Below are 13,868 nucleotides of genomic sequence, written 5' to 3'. Positions count from 1 at the left end.
GCCCACATGGCAGACATCAATGACTACTATACTTCAAATCTTACTAACAAAGCAAGAATTTCCAAAATGAAAACCAGCATACATACTAAAGGGCCCAAATTTAGCAGTTGAGACCATAATGAATTGTTGAAAAAAAAAATTACTGACTTCTTGATGCATTGAATGGGAGTCAACTGGCTGCTGGAGCCAGGGATTTTTTTGAGCCAGTATCTAGTGGACATTGGTGGCATTGCACTTTAAAGTAAAGCTTAATATACAAACCAGTGTGAAAATGTGATTCTTGAATTAGTTAACTTAGGAGGTCACAAATTAAATACAATTGTGTTGTATTTGCTCAACCACTAGATTCCTGTGTTGAACTTGAACAGACAGTTATGTGCCAACCACATGCTTGATGCTGTAGGTTCTTGTTCTCCCTTCTCAAGGTCTCTAATTGACCTACAGCCTCCTAATAGGAGTTCTTCATTTTACAGAGCGCAGTACTCACAGATCTGGCCTCCTTCTGGGCTGCCTCCAGCTCAGCTTGGCCCTTGTCATACGTGTGTTTCCAATCTGCTAGAATGTAATGTTATAAATATATCAGTGAAAAGTGAGTAATGACAGGAAAGCTCTTGGAAAGAAAGGGGACGGAGTTGGAAGCCTAGACTGGAGCCCGCAATACTGTAAGTACAGTGTAAGTATTTGCCTACTGAGCAACCATCCACCATTTGGTATTAAATAAGGTATCTATAGATTGTAATTTAGATTGCTAATAATATTTCTGTTACCTTTCATCAAAGATATTGTATCATGTTCAAATCTTCAAAAGTTTTTATATGCATTATGTATTTTCAAGTCTGTATGTATATTCTGGTGCCCTAATGGACTATCCTTGCATTATTTACATTTAAAAAAAACTCCTTATTTATCTTATACTGGTCCTTTATGCAGCCCCTCAGTTCAGCCTTGGTCTAACAAAGGTACTAGTAGGATTTGACTACTTTTTGTCCTTTACTTGAAATGGAAACTTCTCAAATACATCCTTACATGTTCAAGGCTGAATCTGATCCGGATTATGTGACTGGACATTGAGATCATCCCATGGAATAGCTTTAGCAACAAAGGCTGTGAAATGGTTGATCATTTGTGGGCATGCACAAACAATCTGATGTCATCATGAGGAGGAGGTAACTTTGCAAAGGTTGGTGCTAGATTGGTGCAGCCGGAAGGACAATTTGTGAAACTCTTACAAGATTTTAACCCTAACCTTAACCTTAACCTAACCCTAACCCTAATATTAACCCTAACCTTGCAAGAGTTTGTCCCTCCAGCTGATCAAACCTAGCATTTACCCTTTGCAAATGAAGCATCCAGAGCAGGCTGAAGCCCTGGCTTTGACTTGCAGGACAGAATTTTTACATATCTTCACCTCAAGTTTTGAAAGTTTGATCATGTTTAACATAGACATTCAACATCATAACAGTATAAAAATAACAGAAAATCACATAAAGCATGATATGTCCTCTTTGATGTATAGTTTTGCAAATGCAAGAGGTGAGACGATGTTCATTTAGGCTCTTTTTATCTTTTAATGATTGATGATAAGTGATAAAATTGATGTTTTATCTTCTGTCTCTATGCTTTTTCATTAAAGTATTTAATTCATATATATTGCATTTAATCAATATTCATTAATATACCATTAACTTTATCAAACTTTATCTAACTCTTGTCAAGATAAGTGGCCCCACTATCCGCTTTCTCCACATCACACATTAGATTTGATGTGATGGGACTTGTAATGTATGGCGTTGTGAGTCAGGTGTCTTTTCTTGAAGTGTGTTGAACTGGGGTAATAATGAAGTATAGGTATACACTTTGTGCCATGATGCATCACAGCAATAGTCAACATTCAGCAAGCACTGATGCTCAGACTATCAATGGCAGTCTGAATTTCACAGGGGAAATAGTCATTTGGTGTTAGAGCTCATTCTTTGGTGTATTCTCTGTGAGTCTCTAAGTATTTAGACAGTGACACATTGTTTGATGTTTTAATAACTTTGGATGTGAAATGACAGTAGTTATTTAATTGTTCACTCCATATGGCTGAATATAACCTTTAATTAAAGCTGCCAGTCTTTTACCTCATAATTACTATGTCATTTCATATTCGGTAAAGTAATAACAGCAGGGAGCCAAAACATCAAACAATGTGTCACAGCCTAAATCCGTATGGAGCTCAGCAAATTACTCTCCATCGACTTACATCTGTAGCAATGAACTCTTTGGTGTCATTAATGTGCTTGACAGTGATTTCACCCTGGATGATCATTGGATAGTTTTAAGAGATGTTAGAGAGCTCGGGTTTTTAGGAAATTAGAAGAAGAGATCCATGTCATTTTTCTACATCTTTTACTTCAGTGTATATAAGGAAGCATTTATACATAATTAAAAAGAGGCATTTGCAGAATATGGCATCTAGCTGAGAACGATGAACCAGAAGTAAGACCATGAATGCTCTCTTGTCACCTTCTCCCACATAAATAATTGTCCACTATTTGTAGTAAAGCAAACAAAATGTATAATATTAAAACTTTGTTAAAATTTTGTATCCCACTGATTATGGTACATCCTAGAGTGTATAACTTGGCACTTTTGCCAAGTACAGTATGCCACATATAGTTTTTTTTGTGACTTTATGATGCATGTAAATGGGTTACATTCTGGAATTTAACCTACACATACCAATAAAATTCTGAGATACAGTTTCAAAAAATGGATACTGTATTCAAAGCATAATTTCACAAGTGTTACTTGTGTCTGGCGTATTATTGTCCAGCAGCTATAAGGTAAAGTAAATGTGATTTGTTTTGTTTAAAGGCTTATTTCACTTAACTTCACTGATCTGAAGAACTATCATGTTAAGCTCTGGAAAAAAAAAGTATTGTACCAGTAGCTTGTGGCTGGTAAGCAAGGAACTCAGACAGCCCATTATTTTTACTAGCTCAACCTTTTCAGTCATTTGCTCATGGTTTTTGCCAATATCACTGCTCTGTGTCAACAGCTGTACTGCCGATAACATTTAACACCACTACTGTCAAAGCAGAGGCTATCCTGTTAATACAGTGTCAACATAGTGATATATTGAAAGAGTTTCCAAATTAGGGAAGCTAATTTTGTTTGCAACTGCATGGCATTTGTAGCTATAAACACATCTTTTTTAAGGTTGCAGAGCACAGTGGAATTTTGGTGGTTTTATGGTTTGGTCACATACTAAATTCTTCCAACACTATGACCTCTATGTTGAGGCCATTGTAGTCGTTATTAATAATATCTCATCATAGATGTCTACCTTCATTTTGCAAGTGGTGGACTCTCCTGCCTAAACAAAGAGGTGTTGATGCCAGCACCAGACACTGGATGTGACATTTGTTCTAACATTCATGACCAGTTCCAAGAAACAGATTTACTGAAGTATCTGGATACCTTTTTATGAGTAAAACCAGGGACTCTGGAACATTAACAAATGTAAACCCTCTTCCTGAATTTACTCAACAAAGAACAACTCATAAAAACTTGCTTCTTGGAACAGGTCCCTGATGCCAGCCAATAAAAATTATCCACTGACCAGACTAGCCTGACGTGACAGGACGTGGTTGATTCATAGCCAACAGGGACTCTGGAATGTCCTACTTAATTTAGGTTAAGGGCCAATTTGGAGTTCAAAATACACTTGACTACAGCTGCTGTTGTTATAAAATTTCTGAGCCCCAGGTCAGTGTTGAATCATTATATTCCATTAGCTGAAATCAAGCACAAAAAAAGAAGATTTGCAGCATAATGTTTAGTCTTGAGGCATTTTTTCTATTCACAGAATAACATTATCTTACCAGGTATGGCAGGTCTGCCAAACAATAGGTGATTTCACACAAATAGTTTTGGTTTACCAAAAAACAAACAAACCTAATGAACTGTGTTCACTGAAATGTGCCATGTTCATGTCACATTATCACCTGCAGTATCAGATTATAATCTAGAAATTATACTATATTAGATTCTAAAATAGATTTTTTGGGGGGTTTTGTGGTAGAATAAGTAGAAGTAAACCTGTGACTCATTTTAAAACCAAGACCTACATTGTTATGATAAAGGCCACACATTTAGCAAAGGAGTGTCTGATGTATTATGTATTGACTTCAAGAGAGAGTAGATGGTATAAATAGAACCAGAGTGAGTGTGGATACCATTAGGTAAAATGCAAATGTCCAAGGGAGAAAAAAAACAAAACATTATGGAAAAATACTAACACTGTTATCCATCTAATATTCCAGATGTCGCCTGTGTATCATGGCCTTAGGAAACACACGTCTCCTGTTTGTTATCGACTAACTATCCACCAACTCCACCAAACACACTTGCTTGCATGTCCTCATAAACACACACAGGGTGCCAGGAAATAACCAAACCCCAAATAATACTGTAATTGTTCCTGGTTTCTCAGATGCTCTCTCCCTCTCTGTCTCTTACAATAAAAGCCTGTTTGACAGGCCAGTGCAGTATATGTGTGGCACAGGGGGGAGTCTTCAATTGCTGCTGAACACAAAATTGTATTATTGAAGGCTGCACCCACCACAGTGCCTTCTTATTCCTCCCCCTGTGTCTGTCCTTATATTAGAAATGTTTTCAGTTGCCAATAAAAGCATAATGCAGTCTTATACATGCAGCATTTGCAAGTGAATTGCGGTGCCCCATATTGCCTCTGATGGCAATCAGAAAAACATTGTGCTATGAGGGAAAGAATAGCCAGTCCAATATCCAGTGTGATTGTGCTGAATGTTATCTGATGGAGATGTTGGAAATAAAGGCATACTGTATGTAAACTGAATGCCATGCTGCTTGGCCATATGGGTAGCAATAAGATACAGGCATATGAAACAGCAGGAACAAATTATCCCTGAATTATAGCCACAACACTGCTTGCATGTGAAATCATAAGTAAATGGGACAAGCATATGATGTGGAATAAGTTAAGAGTGTGTTATATATGAAATATGGTTAAATTGTTTATGAAGGAATGCGTGTGGCATCCTTTGTATTGTCAGTGAACAGCATATCAATTCTCTTCCTCTCTGTCTCATTTGTGTCATTTCATTTTCATCCCAATCAAGCCTCCATTTCACATTTCATTCTTATCTCTCCGCTGCCTCAGCCTATCATTATTTCCCCTGTTTGTGTTTCTCAGTGTCTCCTACTCCCTTTATATTTTACTCTTGATCTCTCTCTCTCTCTGATTTATTTTCTTCACAGCATCTTTCTGTTTCATCTAGTGTTGTTCTCCCTTCTCCTCTTGCATTTTTTTTCTCCCTATATGGTATATTTTGATTCCATTTTGCACAAGGCATGTTAGAAATGTCAGGATCTCAGCTAATGCACCTTAATTGACACATAATATGAACTCAAATTACTCCTCCCCACATTTATTCTTCCAAATGCAACAAAATTACTTGCCCGCCACCCGTACCTGGGAACTTTCTTTGCTCCTCCCTGACATCTCCAATCCAGACAGTCGGATGACAGGTGTATATGCTGGCCGGCTAAAATAACAGCAAACATAGAACAGTGGAAGCAAGAAGAGGGAGAGTTGGAAGAAAACAGAGATGACAGGAATGAATTTAAAGAGGCAAATTGAGAGGAAAGAGAAATTGACTGAATTAGAATGAGGCAACAGAATAAAGAAAATAACTCAAGGAAAAATAAATAAATAACTGAAGGAAATAGGTAAATTGGTGGAAAAATGATCACTACCCGGGTATCATAAAACCCTGTCAATAAATACTGTATTTAGGTTTTTAAGAAAGTCCAAATCCACACTGTCATACTGCCAGATATTCCAGGTGTTTTATTATTTTATTTTATTATCTATATTTGTAATGTAAACTTACACACAATAGAAACTGTTTTTGAGCTGGGATAATTATTCTCACAAATATTATGTGTTCTTTTGTTTTTTGTTTTTTTTTTGTTTTTTTTACCTTTTTTAGGAACTAACTACTCAAAAGAACCTGAGGGAAAGCAAATATATTTAGAGGATTTAGTAAGAGGAAATACATTGCAATTCAATAAAAGATCTGTTGTAAAAAAAGGACAAAATGTAAAAACATAGAGCTACAACGAAAAGTAACGACGAGAGAGAGAGAGAGAGAAAACCGACTGAGATCGACAGAAACATCAAGTAAAAAGAGCAATATGCTTGCAACAAAGCAGAGGAGGGTGAGAATTTGTGACTGATACTTGCAGATACTCCTAACTGAACCCGATGTATACTCCCTTTTTTCCTGCCTTCCTCTATCTAATGTGCTCCCTCCTTCTCACATCTGTTTTGACCCAGTAAACTCACCAGTGAACCTAAATCACTGTTTCTGATTTGCTGCCCATGTGCCAGTCAGTCATGTGACCACACACACCCCCTCTCTTGCAGCCCCGCCTTTTAAGCTGAAGATGCAGTTTTCTGTGAAAATTTGCAGGGATTTTGCTCTCCATGATGTGAGCGCTGTGCCTTTCCCTCGTGTCCTGTGATCCTCCTCTCTCAGTATACTCCCTCCTTACCCAAAAAAATCTGCCTCACTATTTCTTTGCTGGTCAACCCACTGATGAGGTGTGAAGGGGGATATCATAATTCAAACCACTAAATGATGTGCTGGAATATGAAAACAGGAGTATGACACTTAAGGAAAGAGGCTCAGGTTCAGTTATTAACAAATAAAAATGTGACTGGTGCAGCCACTGGTTGAAGCTGGCTCACTGTCTCCCTCTTTTGCCTCCTCTCACACTCTCTCTTTTTTCACCCTTTTTCAGTTCAGTATGATCAAGTGTTCACAAAAAAAGCTGAACTAACTCTGAAAAGAATACATCAAGGAAAGGATTTTAATCACTTATAAACTAGCTCAAGTTGATGAGCTTCTATGTTATAATATTTTATGTCATAATTCTGTGCTACAAAATGAGATAGATGTTTAAATATCTATATATACATATTACTATATAGGTCTGATATTGTACCAATTTAAGACTTAATCAAAAAGAACTGAGCTATTGGAGAGTGAAACTCCTTTTGTTCCCTTTACATCCCTTTCAATCTGCCATCGAACGCAATTAGCATTTTGTTAAAGAACTCAAGAATAAAGAATAAATCAATTGGAAGAATGTTTAAATGCTTGTATTTTGTTTTTAGGTTTTTCTGTACTATATATAATTTATTCATTCATATATTCACTTGTTTCTTGTGGAAGTGGTTATATAAAAACTATGAAGAATATTTTATGTAAATGATATACCACGAAATCAGCATTCTGTGTGCATGTCAGTTTAGTAACGGCTGAACACACAACCAGCTCAACTCCATTTTCCCACAATGCAGTTGATTTCTGTCTCTACATCTCCCTCGTCATATACATTTTTCTTTCTTTCTTGCATTAATCCTGCATCACTTTACCCTCTCCTCCTCCATCTCATCCTCCTACTGTTTTCTCATGTTGTCATGTCCACAGCTGCAGCAGACCATAGCAATCCTCTCTCCTGTCCTCTCTCTGCCCTGGCCTGCAGTGGGAGGGCATTGGTTGAATTTCTGTTCTGTAATATGGTAACGCTGTACTGTAATACATATGTGACTATAGTACATGCAACCAATTCCCATTCATAATGATTTGTTTAATCCTTTTTTATTTTTGTCCAGTTTCCACTTATCCATTCCAGGTAAAGATAATATCATCCATCTGGATCTCTGCAAATGTTGCTCATGTGGCAGCCTCTCCTCTCTCTGTACATACTGTACATCACCTTCTTGTTATCTATTCTTTACAGAAAGCCTAAATGAGAAGGTAGCTCTTATCCCAGCAAAAACTGCTTTGCAAGCAACTTTTGACCCAGCAATAATACTTAATTCTTAATACTGTTGGCTTTGTTTCAAATCCTTATACAACACAGTAATAGCCATGACTAGGGGACATTTCTATGGGTTTGTTTTAAGTTCAGATGCTATCTTTCTTTATTTTCCTGTACTTTTCAGCAGTTAAACTGTGGCACAACATAACTGATCTGAATCTGGTAAATGAGGCTTGCAGCTCCAGCTGCTGACGAGGCCAGACACGCACAGAGAGGTCTGGTGTTGGAGCCCCAGGAAATCAAGGACTGGACATTGTCGCCATCATCATTAAAGTGCTGATCTAGGACTATGATACATGCACTGTGGCCAGCAAGTCCTCCAAATTAAACAACAAAATATGTTGCTGGTTTTCTGATCTGGCGCCCCTATCGGCAGTTATTGGCAGGACGACTTTGCCTTCTGATGTGACAATGATATGGTTAAGGTTTAGATTTAGGCACAAAAACAATTTGTTGAGGGAAAGATCATTGTTTGGCTTAAAACAAGTACTTTGTTAAGGTTACTAAATGGAACTGTTAACTGGTTATGAAACAGTCCCAATTTAATACTGATGCCTCCATATGACCTACATAAGCAAACAAGACCATCAGTCACAGTTATTCTAAATGCCTGCCACCGGGTTGAATTCCCCACGAAATCAGATGAAATGATTTATGGCACGCAGACCAGAAGAGCCTATGTTTACATTACATGTAGTATTGTAGCATGAGAGAGTACAAAGACATTACTGGGATAAGGAGAAGACATTTCTCTGTGTTTGATATTGTTAAAAGTAAAGTTAGACTTGTTGCTGGCCTCCTAACTCATTTTAAAAAAGAAGAGAGAAAAAGAGAGAGAGAACGTGAGTGAGCTGAGAGCATGAGAGAGAGAGCAGTGGTGGTTGAGCAAGTTAGAGAGTGAATGAAGAGAGGAGGAGGCAGTGTAACAAGAACAAAGGAGTAAATCTGAGAAATAAACCATTATTTTCTGATTGTTGCACAGCAGTTACGTTCTGAAGCACAAATAAACACCCCCAAACCTAAACAAAACCCTGTGGGAAGGTGCTCCATTGCCGGATATGGTGTGAATGCAGCCTTACATGTAACCTAGGTTTATGAACGGTACTAAAACAAAAATTACTTTGCCTCACCATTGTCATATTACAGTTATTAATCTTACATAGCCACAAATAGGTACGTAAACAAATGCACATGCTAGCCAGATCTTTATGACACAAGGCAGTGGTGCTCATGGGAAATGCTTTATTCCGGGAAACACTACCAGTTTTGTCCACAGGGGCCACCAAAATCAACATACAATGAAAGTTCCTTGTAGTAACTATAAGGTTAGGGAAACATTGTAGTTTGGGTTGAAATTATTACTTCCTGCAAGTAAAGGGACCTTTGTTCAATGGTGATTTTAGGGGGTGTCCTGGGGTGACCATAGCCACCCCTTAAATCTCACTGGCCGCCCCTGTGTCCACCCTAGATGTGATAGGTCGTTGGCCAAGTTTATTTACACAATAAGGCAGGACAAACACTGGTCAATCAATGATGACACCTGATCAGCCGACATAGGGCCAGTTTGCCATTTCCTTCTACTACAGTAATGGTATGACTGAGGCTGTGAGAGCTGATGTCTAGTCAGCGTACTTTTGAGTCAGAAAAAAGCAGGTTTCGAAATTGAAAGTATGTGCTGGACATCAGGTAAGAAGATTAAAATGGGGCTATTAAGGTGACAAAATATAGTAAACTCCTGTGACTGTTGTGGACATTGGTTTGGGGTCATATACAATCTGAATTTGAATATACAAGCGGGGCTGGGATGTGTATATGTGCAAGAGGCATTAGTATTTCGCACTAGCAATTAGCATTAGCGATTAGCATAGTCTAACGTGTGTTGATAGATAGCATTAATGGCAATTTTGATACAAGAAAGCCCGCAAAATGTTTAGTTTGTTCACACTCACCACAGTAGTTTGCTCAGTTTTGTTTAATAACATTTTACTATGTCACGTAGATAATGTTATTTGTACTCAGGGTGTGTAAGAGCGAGGATATTGCTAGAATACAGGCAGTTAACCAGCCAAATTAAACCGATGGGCCTGTAGAGATGTAGATTGGAAAGTGAGGTGTAGCCTATTGTATTTCCCAGCCATTGTTAGACTGTCATGGTCATTCAGTAAACACAGTTCAAGGTGTAATGTGACGCTTTCAATCAGTTAAACTGAATAAGAGACATCTATGGAACATAAGAGAGTTTAACCCATGCAGATGAGAAAATATGTTTATGATTGTGTATGCTCCATGTTGTTTCTGTAATGTGTAGAAAATGTGCAGTTTACACATGTAGGTATTTGTAGCATTGTGTACAGGATGTTTAAAGTAAGTGAAATCCATTGAGGACTTTAAAGCAGGATGTAAGCTGAGGTTCACAGTTCAGAGATAGTAGAGCTGATGCAAGCTGAGTTAACACCACAATGATATGAATAACATTGCTAACAAATGTTTTAAATGTGTTTTGCACCGGCAATCCCTGTGTATAAATGTGTTGCGCCAGTTTGGACCAGAGCTTCATTCTGAACCTGTAACATATAAGATATTTACTCCACTACAGGAAAATAACATATTTACTCCACTACAGGAAAATAACATGTTTACTCCACTACAGGAAAATGGCTCTTAGAAAATGTGTAGCCTGTGCTGAACAGAATTACTGATTGAAAATAGACATGTTTAAATAACCACTGCTTAGAGACTGTGATAGGTGGAAATGGAAAATGTAATGTACATAGAATAGAAAACTGAATAGAATGGTAACTTCATGTTAGTGCTGCTCTAGGTTGTAATATTAAATGTATTTGTTGTGGGTGGTCAGCATGGCACCTTTAGTTTAACACTGTATTATAAAATGTAAAAACAACAACCTGACCTTGAGTGCAAACATTAAAATGGATGATAACACAAGTTTATCTGTGCATAGGCTGAAGGGATGTGATGCATTGAACATCCGTATTTACACATTTTGATCACCTGGCATTCATTAAGGTTCGCTATGCTGCGGCCACCCCACACTAGCTCTGTGTCCCATCTTGGCCACTCCAGTCAAAATGTCCTGGATACAGCACTGCCTTCGGTCTCATGATTACAATAACAAACATGTGTTTAAAGTTAGGGGATGATCATGATCCGCCTAAAACAGTTGACTCATGGTTGGAAACGGGAAACTAACAGAAATCACCCGTGTAAAAGTCTGATGTTTTAATTACTATGGCGGCTAGAGGGCTTTGTCACTTGAACGTAAACATATGTCGTTATCTGATTTTGTTGTTTTCCTTGGGAGGACAGTCTCACTGTGACATACTTTACCCAAACTGAAATAATATTATTACACCAGATTGCTGTACATTATATAGTACACAGGGCTGGCTATTTGTGATGCTGTACGCACTTAGTTTTTCCACTAGAAAAGGTTTAGCAGGTAAAGCCGTGGAAAAACATAAAGTGAATGTGCACTGTGTCAGGGTTACTACTTTTTCCTTGTTGCTTGCACAAGACAAAAGAATTATATGGGGAGATAAGGTTTTCCTAATGTTCCATGGTAATCTCTTGCAGCTACTGTGCAATGTTAATTTCCTTTACTTGGACATAAATTCTGTTGCATATGTTTAATGATGGAATATCAAACTGTCATTTATTACACAACTCAGATCTCTGACAACATTATCAAACTCTTAGATGTCATGAGCACAACAGCCAAATGAATGTTCACGTATTTCAACAGGAATCTCTATCCATTCTAATCATGTATGCCCTCTACAACCACTGTCTCCTCCCACCCTGCTTCTTTAGTTTGATGTAATCACGAGGCCCACAGAAGGACTATGAGAACTAGACTCTAGACGATGAATGATAACATTCATAAACTGAACATCTGACGTTAGCACTTTCCCCTCTATAATAAACAAGCTCTGTAATAGAACACCTCAACATACTAAAAATGTACCTGAAAGCAGGGCATGGATCAGAAATGTTTAGTCATGCAGTATCTTGATTTCACTGATATAAGTTGTTTGAAACAGGTGGTGAAATGTTTGTGCTATACCTAGTGTAGACTGCAACACAAAAGATGGGCAACATCACTGACTACAAGTAATTGCCTAACAAGATGATTTGATGATTATTTCCAAGAATTAGATAGCTATTGTAAACATATATGTATACATTGTATATTTATGTTTATGCATACATCATACTGATTTGGGAGATTGCAAGCACCAGAGGCTCAGTTCTCTAGTTGATTTCTGACCTCTACCTCTACCTTTCTGACCTCCACCTCTGTGGATGGTGGCTAAGGAACAGACTTATTTTTTACATTAAGACAAAGAAAGAGAGATGCAGAGGATGGCAAAGAAGAGGGAATAAACAAAAACAGAGTAATGGAGATTGATAGATAGTGTTCTGAATGTGAGACAGATGCTCAGATGCAATAGGTTCTGCCCAAATATGATTACAGAGAATATTCAGTTTATATGATGAAGCACATGTCCACCTTGCTCACGCCTCTGTGTGATTTTCTGATACGAGAGATGACTGGTGGTGTTAATTGCATTTTAACACAGTGGGGTTTATCATGCTATTAATCATATAGATGCTGTCTTGGGTACTTTAGAACACAATGACAACTGAAAAAGATGATGTAAAAAACGACTCAGCTGACCTGAGCTTGTTAGGGTAAAGAAACCACCATGCACAAGTAGAGATGGAATCAGAAGTCAAAAATTGTACACTTCACTTCTGCTAGACTGAAGTAACTGAACATAGACACACATACACACACACACACATACACACACACACACACACACACACACACACACACACACACATACAAACACACACACATTGCCCTTCCAAACTCTAGCCACATGAAAGCGCAGCTGGATGTGTGTGTGTCTGTTTTGTATCATGCAGTTTAATTTTGCCATATGATGTCTGTCTTGCCCCAAGTCTTAAATTTAGATGTCCTGCCTTTTATTATATTGGCATTAATTATCAAAATGATAGGGATCTGATCCCTTGTGTTTGTTTGTGTGTGAATGCGGACGTATAAGTGTGTGTGTGTGTGTGTGTGTATGTGTGTGGGTGTGTGCGTGTGTGTGTGCACCTCCCTAATCTTGCTTAGTAAGAAGGTTGAAATGCTAATTATAAAGTGACTGTGCAGTCATTTGGGGATTAACTTCATATATCAGGCTGTTTATTGCGTGAGAGGGCTCTTCTAGCTGTCAGAACTTGAGGATCTCTACATTAACCAACCACTGAATTTTACCTAATTGCTACATTTTGTATATTGTTGTTTTGCATTTCTCACATACTTGTCTAGGTTTTGGGTTTCCACAGCAATGAGGGACTATTGTGATCTCCTATAATCATGGAAATGGTACATAAAAAAGGTGAAAAATAGTGAAAAAGCATTGTTCCCTTTTTCTGTTTCCACTGATAAGTTGCATTTTTCCTACTGTAGATGCAAGTTCAGTGCACTGGTGTCTTACAATGTGATGTGTTGACCGAGACCAAACATATTTGCAATAACAACACAAAACAGATCATATTAATTGAACAGAAATTATAATCCTTAGCTGGGAGATTTTTTTTTCTTTGATGTGATGCCTTGATCGAAGCTCTCACTCACTCTCTCTCTCTCTATCTCCTTTCTCTCGCATCTCCCACCTCTCTTTATCTCTATCGCTTTTACAATAAATAGTTCAGAGGCAGAACTCCAAGGGAAAGACCAGAGTCCTGTGCCCGCACACACACACACACACACACACAGACATGGGGAGCTCCGCTGTGTGCTGCTGTTTCCAGAGACTGGAGGGGGTTCTGGGAGCAAAAATAATGAGCTCATCAGTTCAGCCTGGAGGTGGTGTTGGGAACACACACACACACACACACACACACACACACAC

The sequence above is a fragment of the Thunnus albacares genome, chromosome 8, assembly GCF_914725855.1.
Source record: "Thunnus albacares chromosome 8, fThuAlb1.1, whole genome shotgun sequence".
NCBI lineage: Eukaryota > Metazoa > Chordata > Actinopteri > Scombriformes > Scombridae > Thunnus > Thunnus albacares.
This window is presented reverse-complemented; position numbering follows the sequence as displayed.